At 34.1% G+C, this 22,818-nt stretch overlaps 2 long non-coding RNA genes across 2 annotated transcripts in view; both read right to left on the bottom strand.

The window, feature by feature from the left end:
- LOC116168844 overlaps positions 1-22,818 on the bottom strand; it is a 67,970-nt gene that overhangs the window by 3,786 nt on the left and 41,366 nt on the right. The window lies entirely within an intron of this gene.
- Positions 4,426-4,926, bottom strand: LOC116168843. The gene is made up of 2 exons (XR_004144857.1): positions 4,804-4,926; positions 4,426-4,756 (listed from the first exon to the last, which is right to left on the bottom strand). It is a non-coding gene; the product is annotated as an uncharacterized LOC116168843 (long non-coding RNA).

Raw genomic sequence — 22,818 nt, 5'->3', positions numbered from 1 at the left:
ACATATTGAAGGGAAAATTAGTCGGGATTGAAGTTGGAAATTACGATTGTACATACGTTAGAAATAAACACAAATGAGTGCAAATTTACATCGGTTTTCAGGTAGTATTTAATCATAAAGATTATAATCCTGTAAGTACACTCATCTTTTTTCGCCTTTGTGTAAAGAAAATAGTTTAGAATTCAGTTGAAATTCAATTTGAAAATGTACTTTCAATCTTGTTGCGGATGCCATCTGCACGAAATTAACGTTGATTCCATGAAAATTGGTGTCCTTTCGCATTCCAGTTTTCTCCCTAATCGAGAACGGGGAGTAACTTTCGTACAGAAATTTTCATTCTGAGAAACACATAGATCCCTGTCCGAGTACAAATTTTTGATTGCATCAACGCTTCCTAGAACTGTACGTTTTCCATGAGCTTTTCTTTTCGCAGCGTCATGAGGAAATGCGAAGTTTCAGTTTTCGCCGTGCGATGGCGTCCGCCTTCAACCCTTATCCATTTCGCAAATGCGTGTCAATACAACGCGATTTCATTTAAAACGTGCTTCGTCAATAGAATCCTATTAATATTGTACAAATTCGATAAATAACTAACAGCATCGAGATGAGTTTTCAAAACCCTCGAATAAAGTTCACACAATTTCGGAAATCGCATAAAAGCTTCGTAAGTAGGTCGTGCCGTTAATTTACTCCGGAGCATATTTAATTACTTTTACAGCTTTCCTTCAATGCATTTTTTAGTCATTGGAATAATTAAACGCCCTTATTAAAAAAGTTGTGTTCCGTTAACCGCTCGTTAATTGCTTAGCTTCTTCTACTACTTTGTAAACGTGCAATCAAAAGTTTGCGAAATTACAATTTCTTTTAAAACAAGCAGGATTGGTGAACATAAAATGAATTAGATTTAACACCCCCCGAAACAACGTGAGGACTCGTTTTTGTTTTTATGAAAACGAATGCCTTAAAGCAAACAAGGTGGTAAACACAACTTTGACTTCCAAATGAAATTTGTTGGAAAATTGAATGTTGGTGCCAGAAGCTTTTTTTTTCTTATTTCAAAGAGAGTGTATATTCGCAGACCTGAAATGTATTTCTTTTGTTTGTCAGTCGCCGTATGGTGGAGTAATACAGGTGTATTGCTTACGGTGTTACTTCAAACAAAGTTATTACGCTAAATTGCAAATTTCACCCTTACGGTTCAGATAGTAACTTTAAATTGGGCTCATTGTTCCTAATTGTAATCTAATTAGATTACCAGTCCCAGATTTGAAGCTTATAATCACTTAAATTAACCATTTTCTCTCTCATTAAGTCTTTTCCTTCAAATATTTAAATTTTTTCTGTCACAATTATGTAAATGCACTGCCTCATTTAACATTTTTAATTTTGGTTCTTGCTTCCTGCGCATTTCTTATGTTAATTTTTAGTTAAGTTGCGTAGTTATTGTAACACACTTTCATTAATTGCAGAATGGTCACCTTGTGTTCAATTTATAATTTAAGAAAGGAGGACAAGGAAGTCTGTCGGCCGGTAAAGTGGCAGGCGGCAGGAAAAGTAGTCTGGTTTGCCTCTGTCATGGAAACTAAACTTGCTTGAGATAAAGTAGACATGAAAATGAAGCTGGAGTGTGAGTTAGAACGCGTGGAATTTTAATCTCTGTCATCCACATGTATTGATCTCTTGCGATTAGATTCATAACTTGGGGACTCTGAAGTGATTTTTAGTTGGAATTTCACTTAGAGTGTACCTTTCTGGTTCGGCTAATATTTATGTACCTACTGCAATTTCGATCGATAATTAAATTGTTGCTTCACTTACGATTAGCCCTCTTATTTAAGAAGTATGTAAATCTTAGGTTATCAAGGAGAGAAATTACCTTTGGTTTCTTTTAGGGTTTTAATTTATGGTATCAGTTTAAGGACACTATTCAAATTCAATTTTAAATACCGGATACGTTTTATTATGCCTACAAATCTTACGTGTGTGGTAACCTTAGAGCCGTGGTGATAACGGACAGACATTTTTCTGTGAAATGGGTCAACGGGTCATGGAGATTTAATAACGATATTCGATCCTCAACAAAGGAACAACTCTTTAACGTCTTAGTTGATAACTATTTTGCGCGTTCTGGGTTACAAGCGATTACGTCAAAATCCAAGAACACATGAAAGGTAAACTCGCATTAAAAATTTTACTGTAGGAACCGTAACCATTAATTATTAGCAACGCATATTCAGATTCAATCGACGCATTGAGCGCTTCTGATTTAGAAAATTGTCTTGTTCTAAAATAAATAAGGACTAATAGCAGAATCGATTTCAAAAACACTGTCACGAGTGATTATTAAGCTCTGTATAATATAAATAATCATTTTACTCTTCTGTCAACCCTTGACATCATAATATCTCCAAAGTTATATTTTTTTAGTGTTAATCAGCGAACACAACTATGAAGCTGCTACGAATCCTAGCATCTGATAGATGGGGACATTAATCAGACAGTTTTTTCGAGTTAAAAGTCAAAAGTCATCAGAAGTGGCGGAACACGTGATCAATGCAGGGAAGTGCGTACAGTCAACTGTGTCGTACCAATTTAAATTGTTATTAAATGAAAATAATAGAACAAGAACAAATTACATATAAGAACAGGGTTTTAAAACATAGTAAATTTTGTCAAAATAATTAAATTCGAATACCTTAACTTTTATCGTAAATATGTATTCAACAGTTTCCGTTTTTAACTTGTTTAACCACAGAATCCTGCTTCGACTTGAGCTACCCGAACCAGCACTTTGAGCCTTCAATTCCCCCCCCCCCCCCTTTTCCAGCTGTAGTGGAAAATTGGGAGTTATACGTTACTTAATTTCTTCTTAACCAATTAACACCTACAAAAATGTTTCTTATTACTGAAAACGGCAATCTTTAATCATTCACTCGTTTACTTAGTTCCTGCTCCACGAATTACATGAGAGCGAGGGTAATGATTTACACCCCCAGGTACAATTAAATTTGCAACGTTGCGTTCCCACAACACAGAATGACTTATCCTGCGGTTTTAGCCCTCAAAACCAATTACCACCGAAATTCTAGGAGCCAGACTTCCTAAAGCAGTTAAAAGTTCAACACGCTGTAGAATTCAAATGCCGTAGAAAAAACGATCGCTAAACTTTAGTTGAAAACTCCGAACTTCCTTACAAATCTAAATTTACTCAAATGTTGCAATTAGCAATCAGGTCTGGTATATTTTGTTTCCGTACACGTAATACACATATCCAAAATTTGAACAAAATCAGTTTCAGAAAATTGCCATCGTATGTACGTACATACACATACAGACAGACAAAAATCATTCATTAAATTTGCTTAATAGTATATTAAGCATGGAGAACGGTAAGGGATTTTTACCGTTCGAAGACAATTGTTGTTGTTATTGTCTGAGAACGGTAACCCTTAACGTTCGACGTGCTTATAAAATTTTTTGCGCGATCGAAATTAAAATTATGCAACCAATATAAATATGCACTAAGAAATTAACGAGCAGAATAAATCGAAATGATCGAAGTGGTATGGTGTACGTCACTAGGTAACCAGTTTATTTGTCAAAATTGAAATTGATAATTTCATAAAATTGTGCATGTGTCTGATGTAGTTTGCTAGCTTTGCACTTCCTTTATGACTTTATGATCGTCTTGCTATAGGAAACAACAGCACAAATTGTACGTTTAATGTACCTAACAATAATTAAAGATTAAATGTAATGTAAGACTGTTGATTTTTAAAAAGGCGTCGGTAAGTATTTTTGCTGTTCTGTTTTTAGATCGGTAAGTAATTTTGGCGTCGTCGTAATCATAGCAACTGGTAAATTCTACGTACTGTCATGGAAACACCCATGGTAAATAGTCAGAAATGACCGATCGCGCAAAAAATGATCTAAAACAGATTTGATGAAATTTTGACATGTCCAAAAAACGGTGATCTCAAGATAGAAACTTAGTAATTTGTATTGTTTCGTTACAAAGTAAAGGATTATTTGATAAGAGAAAGGGTTCATTACTTCTGACTATTTATTCTGCTGTAACCGTGCTTTAAGGAACTGTTTAGTCTAGTTTAGTGTATTTGAATCTTCCTTTTTAACCGAGTATTACCCAGCAAGAGTATTTTCATTAGCTTTTCAAATATATGTAAACGTAAATTTTATATTCACCCTCAACCGCTTGCTGTTCATCAGAGAGCGCGTTTTCGTCATTAAGGTTGTTGAGTTTCTCAAGCGCTAATCAGAATAATACACCACAGATAAACATCCCTTTCCCTATATCCAGGGTGTACTCTTAGATAATAAATTACGCAGATATTTGCATACATGAGTGCGTTACAGTTTATCGAGGCCCCCCTAATAGCGCTCATTGTACATAGAGATACGCTTAGATATTCTACTAACACATATAATAAACCGATTTAAACCAATGTGAAAAACATTTCTAACTAGAAATGCGCAAACCTTGAACAAATCTTCTATTTAAATCCAATCAAGTTAAATGTTCTCTCGAAGTCAAATGTTAAATTAATCCCAATATCCGTCCCTATTTCAATGCAGCCCAGTTTAACGTAGTCGCTAAAGATGAAACTGTTGAAGGCGAAATATACACAGAATCCGACCATTTTATTAGCCCAGGACGATTTATTTTCAACGTATAAACAGAATTGAACCGGGGAAGGGCCAAATGGAATACAAATAGGAAATCCTACATTGCATCTTTCTGAAAGAAGCTGGTTAAAGTATTAGTCCGACGATTGTTTGGCTTACCTGACACTGAGGCCCAAGGTGCTCGTGCCGATAGCGAGAGAATTTGGTAACTCAAAAATCCTAGCAAAACAAAGGCGAACTTCATCTTTTACGTAATGCGATCTGCTTCTTTTTGGCCTAGTTTTATTTCCATTTTACTTGCGAAAAATCGTGTGTCATAAAAAACTTCAAGTGGCGATTAAGTCCAAGGTTAAAATGTATGAGACGATTTGATGTGTCCTACACGTTATACACAGGGTGGCCCACGAAAATGGAAGAGATAGAGAGAAAAAACTACAAATTAAAGTCCTGGAAACCGATAAATCTACGCAGTTTCAGTATGCACTTTTGAGGTCAATAGAAGATAGGAATTTCGCATCTCGCAGTCTGTCTACAGAATTTTGGATTTTCTCAATATTGCGCAAGGAAAATTCATTAGGAAAATCCCACTGTCAATATCGTCAATTCAAGCACGAAATTCTGCTTCATTCTACCAACATTGGACACTGAGGACAGAGCTGTGTATCTACCACAATTTGTTTTACTCCAAAGAATTTGTTCATGTTATCTGATTTACATTTTGAAATGGTTAGAGTGCGTTGCTGTTGAACAGAAATTTAGTTACTTGTGTATCATTAAGTAGTTGTGTTGAACTTAAAATCACATTTATGCTTTCATAAAATTAAAAAATAAAAATAAAAAATAAATTAATAAAATTCATATATGGGATACTTGTAATTGGAAACATTCCTTTGGGGATCTGATAGTATAAGATATAAGGAGCAAATTTAACATGTACAATACAAAACCTAATAGGTTCCGAGGTATTTCAATTTTTCGTTTTTCTTAAAAATGTAATTGTAATTTTCAAGAAATATAGTTTCATTTTTTGGAACTTTTTTGCTGGAGTACATATCCAACCATATGGTCTTTCGTTTTGAATAAAATAAGTACAAAAGCATTTCGATCGTGTGAAAATTTCAAAGAAAAACTTAATTTGCGAAAACTCTTGAAGATTATTTTCAAATAAACATCAATGCAGTTTAGGTACAAATAATTTAAAAAACTTGCTTATTGTAACAGCTATCTAGCAAGGTGCAAATCTTACAACAAACATTTAAAGAAAAAATGGCAATAAAAGAATAAGAACGTTAACATCTAATTTCTACAAGTCTTGTTTAAATGGGAACCTCTATTGCGTATACACGCACGACATATCTCAAAACTTAGTGAGTTTTATATAACCCATACTGTGGTTAAATCTGCTCCTTACCTCTTACTCTATCACCTCTCCAAAGGAATGTCTCCAGAACCTTGTATATTGTTACCAGTAACCTCTTATAATCACCGATTGTACGAGCAATCCGTGGTCAAGTGAAAATTTTGCTTTTGGTTAGTTTAACGTAAGTTGAATTATTAATTGCCGAGTGTAGGACGTTAAAATTGCTTTCGCAATATTTTATGTGCCGCGCTGTTCACTATCCGTCTTATTTTTTGTTTGTGTTGTTGTCTGCTACAGATTGGCAGAAAGCACCCTTATTGAGCTCGAAAAGGCCTCTGCGATCTGTAGTTCAAAAGGAATTTTTTTTTATTTTCGACGACTCCTTGATTACATACTGGTTTTCGATACAATCGAATTGGTACTACCTTTGTTTGCTATTCATTTAACGATTATAGCTCCGTTGTTTTCTGCGGAAACCTGTTGGCATTAACACTTAACGGCGAATTATTTTTTAAATAATTGTTAAACTTTTTTCGTTAAAAATGTACTATGATTTTTGAGGCACTTTAGAAGACTTTTTGTGCTTTACAGGTAAGGTTTTTTTTCCGGGTCGATCTGCGACAATTTTTTTTGAGGGTCTCAAAAAAAGGCAGTGTACAACCTTCATTTTTTACCAAAAATCGACTGCACCAAAATTTCTCGGGAAAACACTTTTTCTTATTAATTTTGGTGCATAGAATCCAAAACAATTCGTACTTTTTCGATCAGACTTCTCAATCCTAGAAACCAATTTCTCGGGAAGCCCAATCTTGGAACTGTTTGAAATTATGGATTCTACAGGCCACATTCTATAAGAAAATTTTTTTCCGGGTCGATCTAATTTTTTTTTTGCAGTGTATAACCTTCCTTTTTTACCAAAAATCGACTATTTCTCGGGAATTTTGGTCATCCAAAACAATTCGTACTTTTTCGATCAGACTTCTCAATCAAAAGTTATAGACTAGAAAAGAAACCAATTTCGAAAGAAAATTCAAAGGGCTGTAACTTTTGAACTAGTAGCCCAATCTTGGAACTGTTTGAAATTCTGGATTCCACAGGCCATTTTCTATAAGAAAAATTTTCCGGGTCGATCTGAGCCAATTTTTTTTGAGGGTCTCAAAAAAATGCAGTGTACAACTTTCATTTTTTACCAAAAATCGACTGCACCAAAATTTCTCTGACCACATGATCACCTTTTCCCTTTTGCTGCTTTTGTTGGTAATTTTGTTACTTTTGCCCAAAGTTAACGCAACAAAAACTTATTGCGCACATTTTTTACTTGCCATTTTAAGTAAATATGGGAATCCTTTCCCATTTTTTATTCTTCGTGGTTTGAAAAACCAATATTCGGTTCTAGGTGAAACTAAAGACTGACGACATAACAAGCAAATGGTTCTTTTGTACCGAAAATTTAGAAATCTTGAAAATGAGTAAACACTAACGTTTCATTTGACATGAAAAACATAAAAGCAAAGTAATAAGCAAAGAAGAACAAGCTCGTTATGAAATTCGCGTTTGTTTTATTTTATTTGCCAGTCACGAGACGGACACGTAATGTTGTTCTCAAACGCTTTACTTCGTTTTACAACCGTAACCACAGATGCATGGGTTTTAACGAGGCAAAAAATTTAGTACAGTGTACAGGTCGTAATGCAACAAAACAAACGGCCCAGAAACAATTAAACTAGCACAGCAAGACAAAATCGCCTAAAACAGCTTCTAGGTTCGTTAATAAACGTTTGATTAATTTACTTTCTCCCCCGTGGTTAATTAGAAATGTTTTCCTCCGCTGCATCTATTCTCCAACCTTATCTTTTCATGTGCGCATGCGGTTCTAATTACTTTCTCAGCCTAAAAATATGTTGCCGTAGCTAATAACGCGTAAGAAACTTAGTAATGATGGTGCGAAACGTGGTTTTCGGTAATAAAACCGAACTCATGAATCAATAGTTTGACAGATAACACCATTTTCCCATCAAGATTTTAATTCACAATGCGCTAACCGGAGACCGGGTTCTTTTGGTCGTGACAATTCCATCGGATGACAGACGTTTGGTCGTGTTTACAATAAAATGCAGTTGAATAAAATTTTAGGGAAACGTCTCGTAGTAATTCGATGGCTTAACTCTTCCCGACGCCGCCGTTATAAATTATCCAACTCACGTTTGGGGAACGTGCTCATAAAACAAGAAAAGAGCAAACCCAAATAATCGTCCTTTTAATTAAATATCTTTAAAAGATCTTTATTGCTTGTCAACTGGATTGTCCAAATTATTTAGCAAATTGTGCAAATTCGGCGACGTTTTTAAATAAATGGATTGAAAAAGTATACAGAAGGGGAAAAGATAGTATGACCTATGAAAGGTAGTGAAATTTGGGCTCAAAAGCGGGCTGGAATTTGATAAATGTACCAAATACCGCTCGCGCGTACTCCGGTGATCTGCTTAAAAATATGAGATGGAATCTCACACTACCACTTAGCAGATTCATTTGTAAGCATGTGACGGCTACTTTTGCGTTAGAGTTGACACCGGCTGAAAGCACGCCAACTTTATTTCACGTCTGGCTACGAAATTATTTCAGAAGCTTCATATTATTAAGAGCTGCCACTTGCAGTTATCTTCTACTTTATATTTCCATTTTCAGTCGAAGGATTTCATAAACACACAATTTAAATTGTGACTTTCCGACTTCTTTTGCATGAATGATGTCGAGCCTTAAGGGGAGACAGTCGCAAACAGAACATCATGCCATTTACGTCCACAGAAGTATATTAATACATACTTGGCCCAACCGAAACTTCAAAATAAAATTCTCTTTCCCTATATTTTTAAAGTGAAAATGCCTCTAAATCGCGCCCCATCTGTGCCCCTCCCGAAACGGAGATCGTTACTCCGAGATGCTTCCATGAATAAAAAATACATGTGTTTTAATGCCGTATTTACTACTGGCTGGAAAACAAGTAGACACTGCACACTTTCCAAAACTGTCAGCAATTTTAATAATTACACGGGTATGAATGTAGCTCACGCATCCATTTAATCCTCGATTTAATCTTACTTTAATTTAATGCGATTCTGAAAAGGGGTGTTTTAAATGGCTTGCGAGCGTGCCAAAGTAAGCTTAATTTCGTTATACGTAGAAATAAAATTAATTAGTAGAGATCATACGTAATATCTTTAAATAAAGTATAGCGTACCTGTGTATTAGTGATGAAATTTAGATTACGTAATGCATCTAATTTTTTAGCCGCTGAGTATTGATTGAGCATCGTTTTCATACCGGGCGATGCTTGATAAAAATAAGACGAGAAAGTTATTTCCAAATCCTCCATTACCAACGTTTCTGTAAACATAATGTATTCTGTATTCTGTAAATTCATTCACTGTTGATGAACCGTGATTTATTAAGAAGGGAAAACCTTCGGTATCAAAAGTTTCCCTAGGAGATTGTAATTTTTCTCTATATATTTCCGGGACAGGTAAATATCAAAGTGACGTTTGACTTCATCGAATCGAGGCAAAACAAATGTCAGGAACAGAGTGACGGTCGGGAATTTGCTACTTGAAAGTATCGCAAGTTTGTACATATATTATACGAGTACATATATTGCAAAAGTTGGAAAATCAGTTTACTTCAAAAGATGGTCTGAAGAAAAAATTGACAATAACTAACGTGCCCCATCGACACTTGTTCAGAAAGCACCCATCGCTGATTGTGGTTTTTGGTTCAATCGTATCCTTCCAACGAAATAAAATTCCCATTCGATAAAAAATATGTCAAGTCGAGAAAGCACCCTTCACATCCTACTCATCAAGGCGTCGTAGGGCCAACAAACACACTTAAACCCCCAGAAAAGTCTACCTTCTAATCGGCGGTGGTTACGGCAAGCGCCTCTTATGGCACGCAGTGACCTATGCGGTAGGGTTATTCTTTCCCGAGGGAGAAAGCACTAATAACATAGTTATATCTAATTAGATTAGGTTTAATCACGGTTAAAAGTATACCACGGTTTGTCCAAAGAAGTTATGCGTCTTCAAATCGTTGGTAAAACTTTATCTCCGGTCTGCGATGAGAACTGTTATCGCTGTATACGCTAATTAAATTTTGTTTTAGAAATCACAGGTACCGTTTCATTTGTTCAAAGACGCGCATTATTTTGTTAAGAAGGGAGGAACGCAGTGAAGACAGGAAAAAGGTTTTTAATAAGCGAACGGGACGTTAAACGAGGCTTTTTGTAGGTCAAGTGTTTGTTTGGTGGTGGCTGACGTAGATGACGTAAGTCGGTGTAGCCGTATTTGAGTTTTTATTTTCAAACAGGCCGTTTTGCCAGTGATCATGTTTTAGAAGAAAGTTAACCGAATGATACAAATTGTACCTACCTTAAGTAGGTTTAAGCGGAAGCGCATTTTCCCGATTACGAAAAAGTTTAATTGGTTAAAACATTTTCAAGTTATCAGTTAAAGGGTCAATACTATATTTTAATTACAACGAAGTCAGTGTCATTTAAATAAAAAAGTTTGAGTGCAATTGCAGTGTCTGTTTGTGCGTCTGTTTGTTTGATAATCGCAGTTATGACCGGAGATTTTGAATTATTGACACTTTAAGGTAATTAGGTTTTGCTTGAATTAAATTTTTGTTGTGTTATTCTGGTCCTGAGTGCCAGTTTTTCCTTCAGCCTAATTGTTTAATGTAAAAAATGTTGTTTGATCTGTAAATGATTGGTTTTGTTATTAATCGAGCCCGAAATTACAACCTAGATAAGAGTTTTCATGCTTATTTTTTTATTTCAATAAAAATGTGTTAATTTTGGGCTTTATTAGTACCTTAGTTTATTGAGTTAGTTATACAGGTGGGTCGATAAGTATCCATACACAGTCTGAGTCACAAATAGAAAGAAATTTTAATAATTGAGTTACTGTCAAATCCTCCTTGTCCTTTAATATGTACAGGAATTTATAATTTTGTATTATTCAATTGGTAGACTCGGTGAAAACAGCTGAGTGATACGAAGGGTTGTCATTATATTCGCGGACTAGGCATGAAACTAGACTAGAGCAACAACAACATTTTATCTTTCAATACAGTTCCCCGGCTTTTGAATACAGGTGTAACATCGTTTGAATAGCATCTTTAATTCAGTACAAAAATACCCTAGCTAGCTCAAAATTACATAAATTAAACCTTGTAACAAACCCTCTCCTTCCTTTATAATATATTTTTCTTAACTAAAGAAAAATTGAATCTCAGGGTCCAACACTATTAAATGTTGACTTACGTATACTGGAAACTATGGAACGCCGTTGTATCTTGTAATAACTGAACACCCGGACTAAAAAAATTAACTATAATTGACGCAATGGTACTAAAATTTAGAGAAATTTACTTTGTGTTAACAACAATTGCCTAGTTGAAATTAATAATTGCATATCTTCCAATATCAACTCGCAATAATTTCCTCTTTTACAATTTCAAATAACGGTTTTTGTGCGAAATTTCAAAAACCGTTATTGAAATGGCATATTTAACAATTTCAAATCGGCAGTCTTATTCACATATCACGATTTAGAAATAACGTGTTGAAAATTTTAATGTTCAAAAATTATCGATTTGATATTATTAAATAATCTTTAATATCACCTTCAGGCTTTGTAATAATTTTCAATTTCAAGTTGAAATAAAAAATTCAATTCTCTATTTCAAACTCGTAACTTTGGAACGCACAATTTAAATTTTAATATCAACTCTGTGATATTGGTAATTCGATTTACTTATATGTCATGACATATAAAAAATTGTGGCGCCATCTATCGAGTGATGTCAAAAGTGAGGAGCGAACCTCAACCCAACTAATCACGTTTGATGTAATTACCGCGAAAATCTACTTTCAAGTGCTTATTTTATTACCCATATCGTTCATAAATACATTGTGCGAATAATATTGTCAAAAAAAATGTACAATTACGCGAAATGGAGATTTTGAATTCTGTTCCGATTATTAAACTTACTGTCGCTAGATGGCAGGTCAATTTGCTATATGTGATTTAAAAATATCGCCTTGATATTTTTAATTCATTCACCAATATGTGCGACTTGATATTTTTAATTCTATTGCACAAATTACTAATTTCTACTTGGAATTTTTAAATTTCGCACAAAAACCGTTATTTGAAATTGTAAAAGAGGAAATTATTGCGAGTTGTTATTGGAAGATATGCAATTATTAATTTCAACTAGGCAATTGTTGTTAACACAAAGTAAATTTCTATAAATTTTAGTACCATTGCGTCAATTATAGTCAATTTTTTTAGTCCGGGTGTTCAGTTATTAAAAGATACAACGGCGTTCCATAGGAAACGGCAATCGGTTAAACCGAAAGCTAACAGTGCCTTATTATTATTATCTTAAATTCCCAAACGCTCATACTTCTAAATTAATAAGAGGGCGTAGAAACCAATTAATACGAATAACGATGAACAATAATTAAATTACATTGGCTCAACCATCAGATATCCGATGTATGAAAAAAAAATCCTCAAGATAAGCAAGAGTTAGCAATTTTTACGTGTAAAAATTCCCATTCAAATCCTCAATAACGAGATAAGTGCAAATCGATACAAACCCAAGTGGAGTCATCTATCACATCGAATCAAATGTTACGGGGGTTCCTCGACAAGCAGTGAACCGTAAACAATAATAATGCTTCGTAATGGAAAAAATTAATCGTTACATTCGGGTGGCCATTTTTAAACGTTGCCGGGTTGATTTTATTTCCGTTTTTGTAGGGTGAAGTTAGCGTAGAATCTGGGGGTTAAGTACACTACACTACCTAAAATACTATACAACGTAACTTCTCGTTATGATGTTATATGGGATGTACAATTACTATAAAAAATTTGATTTCATATCACTACAACCGACAGTTTAAGGATCCCCGAGGATTCAGGATTAACTGAACGCATTAAAATTGCAGCAATTTTTGCACAAGTGGCAAATAGTTAACATTCCTACTAATGATGAATCTTATGGTATATCTAATATGTAATTATTATCAACCATTAGTAGATTAAGAAGCAAAAGTGTGTATGTTCTATTTCCACATAATACGTACATTTTCTGGTGTTCGTGAAAAAATGGAAAAAAAAGAAAAATTACGCCCTAATTTATTGTGAAAACGGATTGATGTTATACGGTCGTATATACCCTCATTATTAAAAGTTACGTTGTGGAAGGTAGTAAAAATGTTCAGAACGCAAACTTAAAATGCAATTCATAAGCTTATATTGTACGCGAATATTTTAATATACAGATTCCATGCAGAGGTTTAAACAGCAGTTGTTAGTAACCTTGCTTAATACAGCACTTTCGAAAACGTGCGGAACTATTCCATTTATTTTGGCTGTTAAAAGTATTTCTAACAAAGAAAAATAAGAGTTATTAGGGAACGAGCTTGTACATTTTCGCAGTGTTTTTCTAAAGGAAAATTTCAGTTTCATAAAAAAGTTATTTTACGCGGTGTTTGCATATCGGTAAATTCGTCATGTGGAAATACAGTTCGGGAGAAATTGAAGTTTCAAATTTTTATAATATAAAGTCATAAATCAAAAGATCAAAGGTTTGGTTTGAAATTTTAAAATTGAAGTTTATGCTGCGTATAAGGATACCGCATATACAAAGGATGTTATATCATTGTTCACTTTAAATCCTTGATCCTGTTTATCGAAATGTCTCCCGATAAATTATAGCTTTTCGGAATACTTTATGATGTACAATTTATATTCATAAATTGCAGAGCTTGCACAAAACGCTTCTTATAAGATCGCAAATAGTTGCTCGAACGTCAACTCGGTTCGACATCTTATAACGCAAACCGTCTATAAAATTTCGAATTTCACCGAAAAAAGAGCAGCTTCTGTATATTCCATAATGTACTTTTTTATATATGAACTACTTTTTTACAAATCGTTTGCAGTTGTGATCGGATCAGCAAACTCCTGTAGATTCTTGCTATAAATGTCACTAGCACGCGTACAACATAATAGACCACATATTTGAAACGTTCAATAAAATACCTATAAATACTGCTAGACTTAGAGATTTTCAATGCGCTTGCGATTTGCCTCTCCTGGAATTGTTCCAGAGATAACGAATATACTTTCCAACAATTTTAATTATAATCGTTTTTGTCTAAAATTATGTGTGGCATCCAATTAGAAATGAACTGTGAAAAACCAGACAGGTTCTTATGAAAAATACACAAGTTTTCACAATGTTGGACATAAACGAACTCGTTATCCGTACATTATCATCGATCTACAGGTACTTCGAATTCACTTAACATACATATTTAAAGTGTTAGCCTACACGTAATGATAATAGGTGGATAAAATGATCACCAATAATGGCTATTTGTTTATAATTCAGTTAATTTACTGCGGAAGACTCACTAAAATTTCTGCTGGCTGTTGGTCTAGCAGTAAATAGTAATTTATTTGAATATCGTTTAGCCTATAGATTTATACAATTATAGCATTTGCCAGTTTGAAGGGAATTAGTATAGTAAAGCTTTTGCCCGAGGGCGTGAAAAGTTTTCAGCTTGAGATAAGCACCACATCCGATCAATTCTAATTCGGACTTATAACTTCGATTTACCTGGATTTAGCTTCGGGTTACGTATTGTTTTGCAATATTAAAGAGAAAGGGCGGTAACAAATCGAGAGCGTTGTACAAGTATCTAGTAGTTACGAGTTATATATCAACTTCAGCAGCAAATGGTCAATGGCTTTCAATCATTTATTAATTTAGGAGTACAGCTGTCAGCAAAAGGGTAGGATATGTACAGAATTTTACTCACTCAATTAATGCCAATTCCAACATAGTATATGGCATTCTAGTTCTACGAAAGCGGTCGTTTTATTTTACGAACAAGCTCCAATGAGTTCACGTATATATCGATGTTGAGTTTCTACTTTCCACAGATTCTAACTCAATTTCTATAAATGTGCGCTATTTAATGTTGAATTTCGGAGAGCCAATATGAAATATTTTAATTAAGTTTTAATTTTAAAATACCACCCAACAGACACCAATATGTTATTTTTTCTTTTACCTCTCAGGACATGACTAGGTTCCAACACAAACAAAAATCGTAACATTGACCTTAAAAACCTTTTATAAGTTTCAAAAATTATGAAGGCTTTCATCAAAATCCGTAAATTCCCTAGAAAACACAAGTCAAATTTTGAATTGAAATTATCCAACATTAAACAGTGAAAATTTAACTTTAGCTGGATCTCAAATTGACACACAAAGATCGCCGGGAAAAAATTGTTTTGGATTCTTCGCACCAAAATTGAATTTTTGGTAAAAAAGGAAGGTTATTACACGGCCTTTTTTTGAGGCTCGCAAAAAAATTGTCTCAGATCGACCCGGAAAAAAAATTTTCTTATAGAATGTGGCCTGTAGAATCCATAATTTCAAACAGTTCCAAGATTGGGCTACTAGTTCAAAAGTTACAGCCCTTTGAATTTTCTTTCGAAATTGGTTTCTAGTCTATAACTTTTGATTGAGAAGTCTGATCGAAAAAGTACGAATTGTTTTGGATTCTCCGCACCAAAATTAATAAGATAAAGTGTTTTCCCGAGAAATTTTGGTGCAGTCGATTTTTGGTGAATAAGGAAGGTCATACACTGCCTTTTTTGAGGCTCGCAAAAAAATTGTCTCAGATCGACCCGGAAAAAAAATTTTCTCATAGAATATGGCCTGTAGAATCCATAATTTCAAACAGTTCCAAGATTGGGCTACTAGTTCAAAAGTTACAGCCCTTTAAATTTTCTTTCGAACTTGGTTCTATAACTTTTGATTGAGAAGTCTGATCGAAAAAGTACGAATTGTTTTGGATTCTTCGTACCAAAATTAATAAGATAAAGTGTTTTCCCGAGAAATTTTGGTGCAGTCGATTTTTGGCAAAAAAGGAAGGTAATACACTGCCTTTTTTTGTGGCTCGCAAAAAAAATTGTCTCAGATCGACACGGAAAAAAAATTTTCTTATAGAATGTGGCCTGTAGAATCCATAATTTCAAACAGTTCCAAGATTGGGCTACTAGTTCAAAAGTTACAGCCCTTTAAATTTTCTTTCGAACTTGGTTTCTAGTCTATAACTTTTGATTGAGAAATCTGATCGAAAAAGTACGAATTGTTTTGGATTCTTCGCACCAAAATTAATAAGATAAAGTGTTTTCCCGAGAAATTTTGGTGCAGTCGATTTTTGGTAAAAAAGGAAGGTTATACACTGCCTTTTTTTGAGGCTCGCAAAAAAAATTGTCTCAGATCGACCCGGAAAAAAAATTTTCTTATAGAATGTGGCCTGTAGAATCCATAATTTCAAACAGTTCCAAGATTGGGCTACTAGTTCAAAAGTTACAGCCCTTTAAATTTTCTTTCGAACTTGGTTTCTAGTCTATAACTTTTGATTGAGAAGTCTGATCGAAAAAGTACGAATTGTTTTGGATTCTTCGTACCAAAATTAATAAGATAAAGTGTTTTCCCGAGAAATTTTGGTGCAGTCGATTTTTGGCAAAAAAGGAAGGTAATACACTGCCTTTTTTTGAGGCTCGCAAAAAAAATTGTCTCAGATCGACCCGGAAAAAAAATTTTCTTATAGAATGTGGCCTGTAGAATCCATAATTTCAAACAGTTCCAAGATTGGGCTACTAGTTCAAAAGTTACAGCCCTTTAAATTTTCTTTCGAACTTGGTTTCTAGTCTATAACTTTTGATTGAGAAATCTGATCGAAAAAGTACGAATTGTTTTGGATTCTTCGTACCAAAATTAATAAGATAACGTGTTTTCTCGAGAAATTTTGCTGCAGTCGATTTTTGGTAAAAAAGTAAGGTAATACACTGCCTTTTTTTGAGGCTCGCAAAAAAATTGTCTCAGATCGACCCGGAAAAAAATTTTCTTATAGAATGTGGCCTGTAGAATCCATAATTTCACACAGTTCCAAGATTGGGCTACTAGTTCAAAAGTTACAGCCGTTTAAATTTTCTTTCGAACTTGGTTTCTAGTCTATAACTTTTGATTGAGAAATCTGATCGAAAAAGTACGAATTGTTTTGGATTCTTCGCACCAACATTAATAAGATAAAGTGTTTTCCCGAGAAATTTTGGTGCAGTCGATTTTTGGTAAAAAAGGAAGGTTATACCCTGCCTTTTTTTGAGGCTCGCAAAAAAAATTGTCTCAGATCGATTGCTAAGGGAATGTTATAAATCATCAAGAGATTTTTAGAGAAACTTGCTTGATTGATTCATAATATCTGAAAGGCTTCTTAAGAGAAAATTTAAAAAGGTTTCTCAGGAGATCCTTAGAAATATAAACGAAGTAAATTCTTAAAGAGACTCCTGGGTCAATTTCCTCAGACGATAAGATTGAGACTGTTGAGAAGATTCCTATAGAAATCCTTAACCTTCCTAAGACCCCAACTTAACTTTTTCTCAAAATGTTATTAAAATGTACTGCCGTTTTTTACAAATAAAGCAATCTCGAATTTTTACAATATACCTACTTGCGAAAATGGTCTATTGACTTAAATCGTTATTTTTTTGCTATTTGCCACATTTTCAATTAACTACATCCGAAATTAGACCTACCTACCTACTACCTACTAGAAGACGGGGGCACTTTGTAACCCGAAGGCCCAATCTTCAAATGAGTATAACTTTTTTTTGAAAAGTTATATTAAAAAACTGTTCGACAATTTTGTTTTTTAACTCATCAAGTACCTATGTACACAACAAATTTCGTGAAATTCTCTCCATTTTCGTTGGCCGACCAAGAATTTCAGTGGAACTATTTTTTCGAATTTTCATAAACTAATTCCAGATTCGACATTTTCATGTTAAAACACCCCCAGATACCAAATTCCGTAGAAATCAGAGTTTATTTTCGCGCCCCCAAGTAGGGGTGCGTCCTTTCGTGGTAGGAATTTTGAAAATGTTGCAAAATCGGATAGGGCATACCCGAAAACCTATTCAAAGACGTGCCACCCATCTTTGTAACTGTTATGGTTGCTGAGAAAAAAATTAAAGAAGAAATTCAAATTTCACCACTTCTTTGGGGGTGGCTCCCAAACGAAACACGTTGGACCCTCGGTTAATTTGAAAAAAGTGCTTGTCTTGATCCCCTCTATGACCCAATTTTTTTACATGCGCCCTTCTAACACCCTACATAGAAACTGTGCAAGAACGTAGCGTACTGGATAAAAAGGTCCCAATATGTAAGTCTTGAAATATTTACAAACAATTGCCAATTGACAATTGACGAGCACCTAATACCAAAGTCTGCAAGTATACAGTGCGTTCGAGAAAAGGGGGTCACCACAATAGCTCTGTTATTTAGCGAGCTACGAGAAATTTGTCAATTATAATTTTATATATGATTTGAAAAACTTTTCGGATGACTTGTAGGAGGTTTCTTAAGAGAATGTTGTCCAGAAGATGCTTAGAAATATTAACGCAGCTACCTCCAAGTAAGTTTCTTAAAAGGTTCCCAAAGAAAACTCCTGAAACTATTTTCACCTAGAGAAGACTGTTGTGAAGAATCTCGAGGAAAATTTAAGAGGTTTAATGTGGACATTTTTGAGATTACTAAAAGAACCTTCTGAAGGCTTTTTAAAACAAAATATTTTCAAAAAATTTTTCAAATAAGTTCCTAAACAAATTCTTGAAAACATAACTAATGGAATTTCTACATAAATTTCTAGGTTTCTGCAAGAACGATTAATGAGATTCCCAGAGAGATTTTCAAGAAGTCTCTTTAAAAATATTGAGGTGACCTTTGCGAGTAATTATATTTATAGAAATTTTTACGCAATTTTTTAAAAAAGGATTTTGTAGGTGTTGTGAAAGAGATTCTTAAACGGATCTTTGCAGAGGATGCATTATTATTATTCTAAGAAAATGTCAATTTAGGTTTTTATAGAACTTATTTTTAAGATCCCTAAAATTTCCAAGGATATTTTATGATTTCTAAGGAAGAAATTCTTAGGGGCCTTAAGACTTAATGAGAAGATTTTAAAGAGAGTTTGATAAAAGAGGCTTTGAAAATAATTATAAATTCTGATATTTCTCAGGCATTAGCGAATGGTTATTTCTGGATTTAGAAAAAAAATTTAAAAAGCTTGCAATTATGACACGTTACAAGGAGTAAGTATCCCACAACAGTATTTTGTTATTGTATTAATTGCGCATCCAATTGATCAATAAAGGAAAATGCAAAGAGCAAAATTATACTAGCCTCCATTAATCTCAGTCTTGAACCGTGTAATTTAACTTTAAAATGACACACAAAAAAGGATAAAAGAGAATTCCCAATCCTACTTTAGCAATTACACACGACGAATTAGGGCAAATGTGCCTTCCCTTTAATAAATCAATAAGGTTGAAGTTCAAGCCCTGAATACTTAAGTGACACGACCAAAGAAGGATGAAACCTCCCTTCTAACTTAGTTTGGTCCGAAACTTGATCGTTATTTATACTAGTTGCCTTTCAAATGTAATACAATTACAATAACCATCAATTTTCTCCAAAAAGACATAAAACGTTTCCCTTTCCTTCATTTTTTTCCTGTTATTCCCTTTCAATACTTATAAACCATTAACGGAAATAACGAATCTGAAATACATGAAAAACAAATCCATTATTTCCAATGGCACTTCCACAAATTAAATTAAGCTATGCTTTGATTTGTTTTACGGGATACAAGGATGATTTCTCAGTTGCTACGTAAAGGGCCAACGTCTCCTTAAAACTGATCACCCGAGAATTGCTGAAGGTTTGTAATTTAATCTTTGAACACTACATTAACGTCTGATAGTTCGATCTTCTTGGTAGATTTAAATAATTACCTTACACAATTATAACTTCCACTTTACTACGCTTGACTTTCTGGGCGCAGCTCACCATATATTTTATTTTTTGAGTGTCATCCTCTCGAGGATTTCTTTAAATGGAAATTTATTTTCCTACTATGAAAATTTCTGGGGTGTTAAGTAAGAATTTTTGCGTTTACGGCGGAGTCTTTGAGATAAGCTCGATTCGCCGCCAAACCTCGCTCAGAGGTCCCGCTCTTGGTATTGACATACGTTCGGTTTCGGTGGCTGCGCCGCCTCACCTCGCCCACGTTTACTACATCAGAAGCCTTCGCCGGCATCGTAAATTGATCGGTTTGACCGTCTACTTTTTTTTCGCCCTCTCGACGGCATGGATTCTTTTAGAGCCGTAGTAGATCTCGCTTTGGCGCTATCTATTAGTTATTTTGCGATTTAAAATGACGGAAACTTCCGTTTCGATTTCGCGAGTCAACATCGGTTCCCAAATTTGAAAAGAATTAAAAATAAAGGCAAATAAATAAAATAAATAAATAAATGTCCGAAACTTCCAGGTTTTAAGCTCTAAAGTGTACGCTTCAATTTTTAAGATAAAGTACACATTTAAAAAAATTATTTTACTCGTTTTGTTGTTGTATGCAATATGTATAGCTATTTTAGTATATTTTTCGAAGCTTGTATTCTTAAATTGTATCGTTTATGTCACTATTTCAAATTTTTGATTAGGTAAATCAAAATTCTGGCGTCGTTGACCGGTCCGCAACTTACAGCCCCAAACATAAAAGAATAATTTCGCTTGGAATATCAAAAATTCAACTCTGAAGGAAAAAACATTCTCTAATAAAGCCTTACTCGGTTTCTTTGTGTTTGTCCTATTTCCAAAATGCTTAAACCCACAGTTTATTTTGTCTCTATTTAAAAAAAATGGAATTTTGGAAATAAAGCTAGTACCTACTTCCAAGTATAACTTTGCGATAAAGTCGAAATTTTCAAGTTTTAGATGTAGGCAGGGATGTAGGTTACAAATTTTTGGGATAGTTTCTAGACTTAAGTCAAAATTTTGAACATTGACCCAGAAATGTTCATTTCTCTTGTAAAATTTTGAAATAAAGTAAAAATACCCCTGTGTAACTTCAAATTTACATTGTTAGGCAGGAAATGATCTGGTTTTTCTGTGGCATTTTTGAAGTAAAAGTCCAAATTTTTAAGATAAAGTAAAAAAATTCGGAATTTTTGAGGTATCATCAGAATTTCACAGTTTAAGTCGCTATCTTTGAGATAAAACTAAATTCTACAGTTCGAGTACACATTTTTTTAGGTACCTAAAATCGAAATTTCTCAGTTCAAGTCGAAATATTGTGGGATTCCGGCTTTATGTCGTAAGTGACAGAATGTTGTGAATCTTAGAATGTCTGATTTTATTTCGTGCCCACAAAAATACAAAGAGGTATTATCAGACGGTTCGTATTCTCACAGACATCATTACTGTTAATAATGTCCCGCTTGTTAAAAGGGGAAGTCGCTCTACGGCAATAATAGCAGGTATTGTCGAAAATTTGAGGATTGTCCTGGTTTTCTATATACATCTCGAAATAGGAGTGTGAAGAATAATTTTAATAAAAGGTAAGAGTTCATAAACCACAACCTTACAATGAAAACCGGAAATTTTTAGTCATTTTTCTTTGTACGATTTTAAATTTTCTTATATTTCCTACTCAGAACGCGTATGCTTCAACATAATTAATATCCGTAAAAGCTACCTGGAAACCGTTGAAAGTTTTGAAATGATAAATTTTAATACACTTTTTGAGAGAAACAGATCTACTTCCGCGCACCACGTATATTTGAAAACAGCGGAAGCAAATAAATTTTAGTCTCAGTCATACAAAACTTGAATACTCACTTTCATTGTTTTCTTGTTATAAAAGAGAAATTATTTATTATATACAAAGATGGATATTTCACAAAAAACATATAGCACTAAATCTGAGCTTAAATTAGACACTCGCAGGAGCGGCGGTATAAGCTTTTCAGCGCTTTTAAAAATCAGGGATTGAGTAATCCTTCCGCCACTGTTCTCAGGCAAGATTGCGGTCCTAAGTGTGCTTTTAAAACAGAGATCTTGAAAAGAAAGGGTCTGTTGACATATTTATTACCTCTTCTTTTCTCCCCCATATTTCATATTTTGATTTAAAAGCGTATGTATATAAAAAATGGAGAGGAGAGGAGAAAATACTTTACCTTAAATATTTTATAAAAGGGCTACGATTTGGTGTTAAAAATAATATATTCGAGATTTCGGTATTTGCGAAGCAGATGCGTTGGACAATTTTCGTTCGAGATAAGTAGAAATCGCGTTTATCATATTTTCTGGCCTCTTTTTTAATATCCTTTTTCTATGTGCATATCTTTGTTTTTAAAGGAGGTGCTTTGGTATTATTTTTCAGTAATATAGGGAGCGCTGCTATATTCATTCGCCGTGTATGTGTTGAAGTAAAAATCCATTGTAAATGAAAACGGAAAAAAACTTGCCGATGGGAATAATACTTATCGACTACGTTAAGAGGATTTTTTAAGAGGGCCCAGTTGTGAATGATCTCAATAGTCCCTGCAACAGATCTCCATTACGACAAAATCCGTAGAGACACAGAATATCGTCAGATTCTTTGTCGTCTGTCATGTTAAACTCATCGTTTAATCTTGCAATTAACAGTTGATCCTCTTTCCTTTCCATAGTAACTTATATCTTTAACCTAAAAGGTAAAACTTGCACTTTCTCGAGTACAATTCTGGGTTTATAATTCGAGAAGACTGTGTGGGTGATAGTATCAATGCTTTATTTACTGTTGTTGTTTATTGTTGGATATTAATATTGAATTTACTTTTGTG

This window comes from Photinus pyralis, unplaced genomic scaffold (assembly GCF_008802855.1).
Source record: "Photinus pyralis isolate 1611_PpyrPB1 unplaced genomic scaffold, Ppyr1.3 Ppyr1.4_LG4, whole genome shotgun sequence".
In the NCBI taxonomy this organism is placed as follows: Eukaryota; Metazoa; Arthropoda; class Insecta; order Coleoptera; family Lampyridae; genus Photinus; species Photinus pyralis.
This window is presented reverse-complemented; position numbering and strand designations above follow the sequence as displayed.